Source organism: Psammomys obesus, unplaced genomic scaffold, assembly GCF_907164565.1.
Source record: "Psammomys obesus unplaced genomic scaffold, mPsaObe1.curated_primary_1811, whole genome shotgun sequence".
Lineage (NCBI taxonomy): Eukaryota > Metazoa > Chordata > Mammalia > Rodentia > Muridae > Psammomys > Psammomys obesus.
The window spans coordinates 3,389,140-3,399,380 of record NW_026596095.1 but is presented as its reverse complement, the minus strand read 5'-3'; positions in this window follow the sequence as shown (position 1 = coordinate 3,399,380).

Here is a 10,241-nt window from a genome sequence, read left to right as displayed (position 1 = left end):
AGGTATTCAGGTAAGATTTAATTCTTTGAAAAGAAGTATATATATATATATATATAGTCTATTATATAATACATACGAAGTTTTTTCTATTTATTTATTTATTTCTTAATATTAGTTACAGTTTATTAACTTTGTATCCCAGCTGTATCTCCCTCCCTCATTCTCTCCCAATCCCACCCTCTCTCCCTCATCTCCTCCTTGCCCTTTTCCAAGTCCCCTGCTAGGGGAGAACTTCCTCCCCTTTCACCTGACCCTGGTTTATCAGGTATCTTCAGGGCTGGCTGCAAAGTCCTCCTCTGTGGCCTAGCAGGGCTCTCCTCCCTCTTGGGGGGGGGGTAAAAAAGCCAGCCATTGAGTTCATGTCAGGAATAGTCCCTGTTCCCCTTACGAGGGTACCCACTTGGAGACTGAGCTACTATGGGCTACATACAAGCAGGGGTTCTAGGTTATATCCACACATGGTCCTTGTCTAGAGAAACAGTCTCAGAAAAAACCCCTGTACCCAGATATATATGGTCCTTGTGGAGCTCTTGTCCTCTCCATGTCATACTAACTCCCTCTTCTTTCATATGATTCTCTGTGCCCTGCCAAAGATTTGGTTAGGAGTCTCAGTATCTGCTTTGGTATACTGCTAGGTAGAGTCTTTCAGAGGCCCTCTGTGAGTAGGCTTCTGTCTTGTTACTTGTTTTCTCCTATATCCAATGTCCATCCCATTTGTTTTTCTAAGTGAGGGTTGATCATCTTACCCCAGGTTCTCTTTCTTATTTATCCTCTTTAGGTATATAGATTTCAGAATGTTTATCATATCTTACAGGTTAGTATAAGTGAGTATATACCATGTGTGTCTTTCTCCTTCTGGGATACCTCACTCAGAACGCTCTTTTCTAGGTCCCACCATTTGCCTGCAAATTTCATAATTTCCTTGTTTTTAATTGCTGAGTAGTATTCCATTGTGTAAATGAACCATAATTTTTGTATCCATTCCTCTGTTGATGGACATCTGGGTTGTTTCCAGGTTCTAGCTATTACAAATAAAACTGCTACAAACATGGTTGAGCAAATGTCCTTATTGTGTACTTGAGCATCTTTTGGATATAAGTTTTAAGATAAATTTCATTCTAATGTTTATCGGTAAATATATATGTAATACATATCAGTAACTATATAACATTTATATTCTATTATATAATAAATATGAAGTTTTGAGATAATTTTTTCTGATTATCAGTAAATATTTAATGAATATTTATTGTCTAAACCTGCATGTCTAGTATCACGCAATAATTTCTTGGCCATAAAGGTGCTGTGAGTAGGAAAGATTTAAGAACCTATAAAGTAAAATATATTTGAGGTAACATGAGAGAAATATGAATCACCATCTAAGAACATGAGGATGTGTATATGCTTATGGGAGGCTAGTTCTACTTCCGTAGAATACTGAGTACCCACCATGAACAATGACTATTGCTTTAACATCCTGCCCATATAGTTGTGTAGTTTGGCAGCAGCCATGTTCACCTGCATGCTAGGGGGATAGACAAGTTGTGCAATCTGGTGCAAAAATAAATTGTACAAATAGTTAAGTACAGAAATCCCTTATGGGGGCAGATGAAATAGCACCTCTCTAAAGGTGATTGCTATCAAACAGAATGACTTGAGTTCATTCTCAGAAATCAACATGGTGGAAGGAAAGAACCAAAATTAAAGAAGTCCGTTATGAAATGGTCTTTATGTGGTGATTGATCTTTGAATAACACTTGAAATAAGACAAAACCTGAACCTAGAGAAAACAAATAATGCACCTTTTAAATGAGTCAAATAAATAATTTAAACAGTTTTCTAGAAGATGAGAGGAGTAAAATTTTGATGAAACCACACCATTTGTCATAAATATGAAACTGTCTGCCTCTAAGAACTCTGGTAAGTCTGCATTTTGTTGCTTGTTGTAGGGCATATTGATCCCTCTTTTTGTTTCAGTTTTATATTATGTTTCGTTTCTGTTGTTGATATGCTTTGTTTTGTCAAGCTCTGTTAGTCTGTGCAGCCCCGGCTATCCTGGAACTCACTCTATAGACCAGGTTGCCCTGGAACTTGAACTTTGCCTGCCTCTGCCTCCTGAGTGCTGCAATTACAGGTGGTGTCACCACTGCCCAGAAACGTGTCATGTTTCTTATAAGAAATAAAAGCAGTTCTTTTAAGTGCCCTACTACCGTTGTTGATGTTGGTTTTTTCTGTACCCATTTTTTTCTCTAGGATTGTCAGCCTGAGCATTTTATACTAGTGGCGATGAAAATACACAGGGTTCAATCTACAATAATCTATGCTGACTTGCTTGGTACCTTTCGTCTATCCATTTCTTATGAACATGTGTTTTCTCTCTCATGATGACCCTTTGTTAAACAGTGAGGTAACCACTATGAAAGGTCATTTAGGTTCTCTGGTCCTTGTTGCCAGTAAAGTTTCTCTAGGTTGAAAGTGAATTTTCTTGCCTCATCGGAAATAAATTCTCTGAGTTGAATTTGGAGGCTGTAAACCTTGTCTTGAAAGGTCTTGGCTACCAATCTTGTCAAATTAATGAAGTGTGATGGACTTGGGTGAGGAAAAATATTTGGGCATTAAGATTGCTATGGGCTCTCCCGTCTACTCTTGTGACACTTTTGTGAAAAAAAAAAATGTAACACAGGTGTGGAAAAGAACAGGTGATATGTTGAAATATTACATACTCTTCTCAGATTCTTATTCTAGTAGTATTTTGAATTAGAAACATTTCCTAGGGAAAGCATAAGGTTTGCTTTTTTATGAGCACACAAGAAAACCTCTTCTATTAAACCTCAAGTATAACTTAACACTCTGTTGAGAATGACATATGTACTTCCAATACATCCTAACTCAGAATGAGGAAAGAAGCTCCTCCAGTGCCTTTGCTTGAGGATACAGTCTTACGCAAAACTTTCTCATATTTGGTACATTGATGCCTGTGTCCCAAAGGATGGGAGATCCACGTGCGTACACTAACTTGTTGGTCGTTAGGCATGTGAAAACAGCCAGTTCTTAGAGATGGTGTTCTGACCATTCTGTGTCCTTTTGAGATACATAGTCTCCCCCAACCTCCCTCTCTTTTTCTCTCCTGTGTGTGTGTGTGTTTAATTGGCAAGGAGAATATAGATAATAGAAAAATAATGAGCTGTAGGAGAATATTGTATTATTTTTTAAACCAAAGCTCAGCTTATTTGTAGAATTATGTGAACAATGAAATATAAAGTATACATGAATTAGAATGTATTGCATGTAGGAAAGGTAATAATGTCATAGGAAATTGTTTTAGAGTATGTGCTAGGTTACCATACTCTACATTGTAATCAAATCATGGAAAAACATTGGCCTAAAGTAAGTAGTATCTCTTCAGTAGCTTAACTCAAGATTTGTTACTAGGCTTATGCATAAACCTGAACAGTATAAAATAGCCTCTTGAAATAAAATATTTAATAATAAGCTCAATGCCATGTCTTCTAATTTAGTATAAAATTATGATTTTCTTTTTTAATTAATTACATTTTATTCACTTTGTATCCTCCCTAAAATTATGATTTTCATAAAAATAAACTTTCCAACTATTAGGTATTTAAAAGATTCAGTTGTTGGTTTTATCATATCCAGAAAATGTATTTATTTTTAAGAAAAAAATTGAAATTCCTAATTTTGATGGATAGAGAATATGCCATTTTGTAAAAATTCAGTCTGTCACTGACCCCTTCTCCAGGAATGCTGAAGTAAGCCCAATAGACATACTGGCCAGACCTTGAGTCATAGTTAAATATCAATAATTATAACTTCATCTACAGGGCTAGCAAGCATGCTCAAAGAAGAAAAGTCACAGAGCTCTGAGGGTGAAAGTTAGAAAATCCAAACCTGTCCTACACTCTTGAGTCAAATGTGATGATATGGGAAGCAAGAACGAACCAGGGATCAAAGAGGAGAGGTTGAGACAAGAAAGGTGTCTAGCTGAACCACGTGGTACTGTAATAAAAGCAGGTCCCTGAGCCACATGCACGAGGTGGAAACTCTTTTTTTTTTTTCTTTTTAAAAAATTCTTTTTTTTTTTAATTTTATTTTTCTTTTTAGTTACATTTTGTTAACTCTGTGTCCCAGCTGTATCCCGCTCCCTCATTCCCTCCCCAACCCCACACTCCCTCCCTGGTCTCCTCCCTGCCCCTTTCCAAGTCCACTGATAGGGGAGGACCTCCTCCCCTTTCATTTGACCCTGTTTTATCAGGAAACTCTTACGATGCAGAAAAAAAGGGCCTCGGGAGAGGAGGCAGCAAGAGACTACAGCCTGGCAACATTGCAAGACCAGCTCCTCCTGAGGAGCATGTAGCGGGGTTCCAAGCATCCTGGCATCCATAAAGAATGCATTTCCTATTAAGAGTATTAATTAAGTGGAACAAATTATTCCCTTTGCTTCAGTGTCTTCAGTATTGAATTTATCCCTTCGTTTGTCTCTCTCCAAATCCTCCAATATACCTCTCCCTTCTCTCTTTCAAATTCATGGCCTCTTTTTTATTAATTATTGTTACATGCATATGTGTATATACATGTATAGATTCCTAAATATAACCTGTTTCATCTCCATAATGTTACTACTATGTGTGTTTTTCAGTGCCGACCATTTGACACTGAATAACCAATTAATGTGTTCTTCCCTGGAGAAAACTATTTCTCCCATTCAACAATCCTTGCTGCCTGCAATTCTTTGTTTAAGGTTGAGGCTTCATGGGTTTTCCCCTGACCCACTTTGGCCTTTTGTTTTTCTTATTCCATTCACTTGCATGTATTGTTGCTCTTGTTCAGCTCATGTTTTGGTACTTTTAAAGGATAGGTAGTTAGTTCTTTCAAATTCGACTTTATAAACTGAATATTATACCAGAAAGAGGCAATCTTTTCTAATAGCTTTCTTGTGTCACAGATTTGTTATTTGGTTTGAATATATTTCAATTGACAAAAATGTTAGTAATACAAGGAAAAACCCCCCAACTGTCTCTACCCCCAGCACAAACACAGAACATGTCACTGTTGCCCAGCTCTCATATCCCAACTTCTAAAACCACTGTGACCTGTCTTCTGAGATTCAGAGTGGTGAAGAACTTTTGTCACCACTGAGCTTTGTGCCTCAATTACTGCCAGAAAAATCTGCGCAATGACTTGTCAGGTCAGCAGCTGCCATAGCAATGAACACAGGGTTTCCGAGAAGGCAGAAAACATGACATAAGTGGAAGCAAACACCTCAGCAGTAAGTGACCAGAGAACATTAATGGAAACCCATTAATATTCAAGCATAATTCTGAGTGTCTCTGGTAGCTCACTCTCCCAAAGCGTTGTATTCCCTAAGGAAAAGATGTTTTCCTAGAAGCAGCCTGACAGCCAGTTTCCTGTCCTGGACAGATGCATCATCTTGAACACACTGTCGGTCTCTGTATGTCACCTCAGCACTGATACCCCGAAGATCTGCATAACTTTGAGTTGCTCCTGGATTCTGCAGCTGTTGCCTTTGGCAGGTTGACAGCTCTGTTGTGTTCTCATCCATCTCTATCTACCTAGGGGCAGATATCTGCTAACTCACTCCACACACTATTGCCAACTCTACTTTATGTTGGAGGCAAGGCACGTTCCTAGTGGTGTTGTACAGCTTCCGAATCACCACAGGGCCTAATAGTACTTTTCACTCTGTTGGGATGGCAAAGTTATGATTTCCCTGCATAGTGGCAAACATCTAACCTGAGAGTTTCTACTCTCTTCTAGTTCCATGCCAATTTTCTTCTCTTGACTCATTGGCTCCAATCCCTTCCCCAAAGAAATTGTGAAAAATCTCTCTCCCATCCCACTGCCTCCTGCCACCACTGCAGGGCCTCACACATGCGCAGTTAGCTGTCAATGCTGATTGTGGATACTTTTCCTATTTCTGTCTGAATGTATCCCTCAACCTCTAGCAGAACCTATAGAGGCACAACGAGATCAGGTGGGGGATTATGAGTTGTGTCTGTGAGGTTCAGTTTTGTTCTGGTTGCTCTTACTCAGGCCAAATGTAGTCAGGGTCAGGAACAAAGAAAATAGTAGCTATTGTACTAGCCTTCTGTTTTGTACTTTTTTTTTAATTTATTTTTTCCTTTTTTATTTATTTTACATCCCAAGGGTGCCCCCTCCCTCCTCTCCTCTCAGTCTCCCATTTCCTTCTTCCCCCTTCTATTTTACTTCATCTTCACTATATTACTGTAAGTAGGTCTTTTTTTATTCATATGAATTTACTGATAGAGGCTCTGAAAGACAAAGAGGTTGAAAAATTAGCTTTCACTTCTGTGCTTAGTAAGTGGCTTCTGTTTCAGGAAACTTGATTTCAAAGTCACACATCATGGCAGGCCTTGCCTTTCTAGAATGGAAAGGGAAGATTACTTAGTTTTTATTGCAGGCCTTTCTTTTTAATTAATCCAATTTATATCTCAGTCATAGGCCTCTCCCTCTTCTCCTCCTAGTCCCACCCTCCCTCCTCCCTCCCTTTTCCTCTGTTCCTCAGAATAAGGGAGCTTCCCTACCCAGACACCCCAGGTCATGTATTCACATGAGGACTGAGTTTGTCTTCCTACCTTGTGGCCTGGTAGGGAAGTCCTGTCAGGGGGAAGTGATCAAAAAGCAAGTGACATAATCTATGGCAGAGATATCTCCCACTCTGCTAACTAGTGGGCCGACATGAAGCCTAAGATGCTAATCAGACTTATCTTCTTGGGGTCTGTGTAGAATGTTTATCCTGTACTAAAATCTTCTTATAAATCTTCTTGTGTGTCTTTCTGGGTCCATGTTACCTCACTCAATATGATCTTTTCTAGCTCCATCCACTTGCCTGCAAATTCATGACTTCCTTGTTTTTAATGGCTGAGTAGTATTCCATTGTGTAAATGTACCACAGTTTCTTTATTCATTCTTCAGTTGAGGGGCATCTGAGTTGTTTCCAGTTTCTGGTTATTATGAATAAAGCTGCTATGAACATGGTTGAGCAAATGTCCTTGTTGTATGGTGGAACATCATTCAGGTGTGTGACCAGGAGTGATACAGCAGGATCTTGAGGTAGGGCTATTCCCAGTTTTCTGAGAAAGTGCCAGCTTGATTTCCAAAGTGGTTGTACAAGTTTTTACTTTTACCAGCAATGGAGGATTGCTCCCTTTTCTTCACATCCTCACCAACATGTACTGTCATTTGAGTTTTTGATCTTAGCTATTCTGACTAGTGTAAGATGGAATCTCAGAGTCATTTTGCTTGGTTTTTAATAACTCAGTGGTCTTCTTAGTACCAAAATCTGACTTTCATTTGCCTGGAAGAGAAATTCAGCTAATGAACCTTAGCAAATAATATTTATTTAGCCATTTTCCCTACTTTAAATGTTAAAATGGGAAAATTCATGGGTCTCCATGTCAGACCGTCCATTAAGCAGATCCTCTGAGGAACAATGGGCCCTGTCCTCCCTTTTCCATGATAATCAACAGTGCAATGATATTCACTAGGATCACTGCCAGAGATGGAAGTCTTGTTTGTTTGTTTGTCTCTTTTTAAGGGAAACTGCAAACACTGCTCTAGCAATCTATTTGATCAGCATTTGAATTATTGATGTACAATATTATTGTAATATTGATGTACAGTAAAATGATATGCAGTATGTGGGCTGTGTTATTTATTAACTGGGCTAATTGGGTGTGAGTTATTTTTCTTTTCTTTTCTGGGTCCTATCTTCTCCAGAATTTCCTTTCCAAACATTTTAGCGTTGTGTCAAAGTAAAATATTCTGCCTTTCTGAAACTGGGCATGGTGATAAATTTTACCAATGAACAGAACTGAGGACATTCTCGTCAAATTACAATGTTAGTAGCAAAGGACCTGACATGCAAGGACATTGGACATGAATGAGATGCTGGAAATAGACCTGCAATTAGAACCTGAGACACATGCTAAATATTGCTAAATAAGAGGACAAGTCTCGGAATGCTTTGTGGCTAGTTCCAAGGCTTGCCAATGAGTTAAGTATTTGATTTTCATAAACACTGCCTATGACTATTCATTCATTGGCCAAAGGCTAGAATTTGACAGTCTCTCCAGGTTATCCTTGTGATGATATTGTGACTTCAAGTAGAGAAATGCAGTTCTTATTTATTTATTATCTATTATTTTATAATGCTATGTTTGAGCATAGTTTTTGCCCTCCCTCAGCCATTCCCAGATCCTCCTCACCTCCCTACCAATCCATACAACATGGATCCCATCAGTATAAGCAAACAAAGAAGTGCTTTCCATTACTGTGAATGCTACTTAGTAGGAGTAAAGCCTCTAGTTGAGCACCAGTTGCATTTTTCCATGTTCAATGATTTGAATAATTTGTACCTTCAAGATTAGGATCTTACAGTTAGGTTATGGAGAGTAACCAATAGCCTTATTATGTTTGGGATGTCTATGGGACCCCTATGGCCAATGATTCAATAAGCTGCAGGTGATTGAGGGCAGAAAGGCAGTTCTTAACTATGTCTAAAATTGTTAATGAAAGAAGCAAGAATAATAAGAAAAAAGCCAGTGTTATTCATGTTTACTGTGCTGGGGAACTTAGAATATGTTCTTTCATTACCTCATTTCATCATCGCCTCTACCATAGTTAATTACTATTACTTAGAAACATACTGACATTTGATAGGCTTGTTTTCTGTAACTTTTGGTAGGTCTGTGTTCTAGATATTTTATTTTCCTTAGTTCCTTGTGGGAACATTGTATAATAAATTATAAAGTAAATGCATCTCAGACATACGTGTTGTTCAAATGGCACTTGCATAATATTTAACATTTGGCTAATAGCTGTGGAAACAGCAAGGTGCATGTGTATCTCCAGTAATGTATTACCAAGAACAGCAGCTGTGGTTGACAGGTCTTTCACAAGGAAGGCACTGAAGCATTTGGAGACTTTGCTCCATTTGTGTAGTCAGAACAAAATGATTGTTTCCCCAAATGTTATTTATTTATTGATAGAATTTTCTGAGCAAGTGATTTCGTAGAACCATCATTCACTATGGCACTATTTTTTTTCCCAGTTGCATTTAACATTTTGGAAAATGTTGTTGAGTGAAACTTTTAGAACATATTTCATGTGTCTTAGTTAAAAAATAATTACGTAATAGAAAGTTTTGTTTAACCTTCCGTTTAAATTGGCTTAGTGGATAAACTTGGAATTGGTTTGTTCCTTTGCAGGTGAGGTACGTTTCTCTAAAGATGCAAAGGGTATCAAATTATCCCAATGACAGTATTGTTGTGCCTCTAGGGATCATACAACTCTGTAACATTCTCTTTTTCTTTATGTCTGGTCCAGGGTTGTTTTTCAGTGTTAATTTGGGAGACACATTTAGTGTCTTGAGCTTGTTTCAAGTTTCACTTGTCCCTGTGAGATTTGTGCCACAATTATTGAGTTCCATATGATTGACTGGGCAGCTTTATAATTGACATAGTTATTAAAAGTAATGAGACTAGTAGCTTGCAGTCTACTGTAAAGTAGGAAACCAGGGTAGTAAAATACCTGGAACTAAAAAGTTGTAGAGGTAGCTATGATGCAAACACTCAGTGGAGAATAGCACAGTGTGGTACCAGAGATCTGGAGGGTTAAAGCAGCAGTTATGAAGTTAGAGCATTTGCTATGACAGAATTATGCTAGTGACAACTGACAATCGCTTATCCTAGAAAAAAAATTGACCTAAGGTTATAAACACTTATATGAATATGTGATATGAAGAATTGGTGTATTTAGATAATAATTGACTTATTTGAAAAATAATTGGTGAATGTATGACACCCTCCTCAAAAAATCCTCTTTTCTCATTGTGAACTTCTAGGCAACCTTTGAAGAATTCTTTTTTTTTAATTTAACTTTTAATTTATTTCTTATTTATGACAACTTCTTCACTTTGTATCCCAGCTGTAGCTCCCTTCCTCTTACCCTCCCAATCCCACCTTCCCTCCCCCTTCATCCCCTATGCTCCCTCCCTCTTCTCCCCCTATGCTCCTCCACTAGTTCACTAGTTTCCTAGTCCTCCTCTCCTCCCATCTGTATATATATATACTATATATATATATATTGTATATATATATACAATATATATATTGTATGTATGTATATATACATACATATATATGTATATTGGATTGAAACAATTTTCTTGTTTCCTTTTT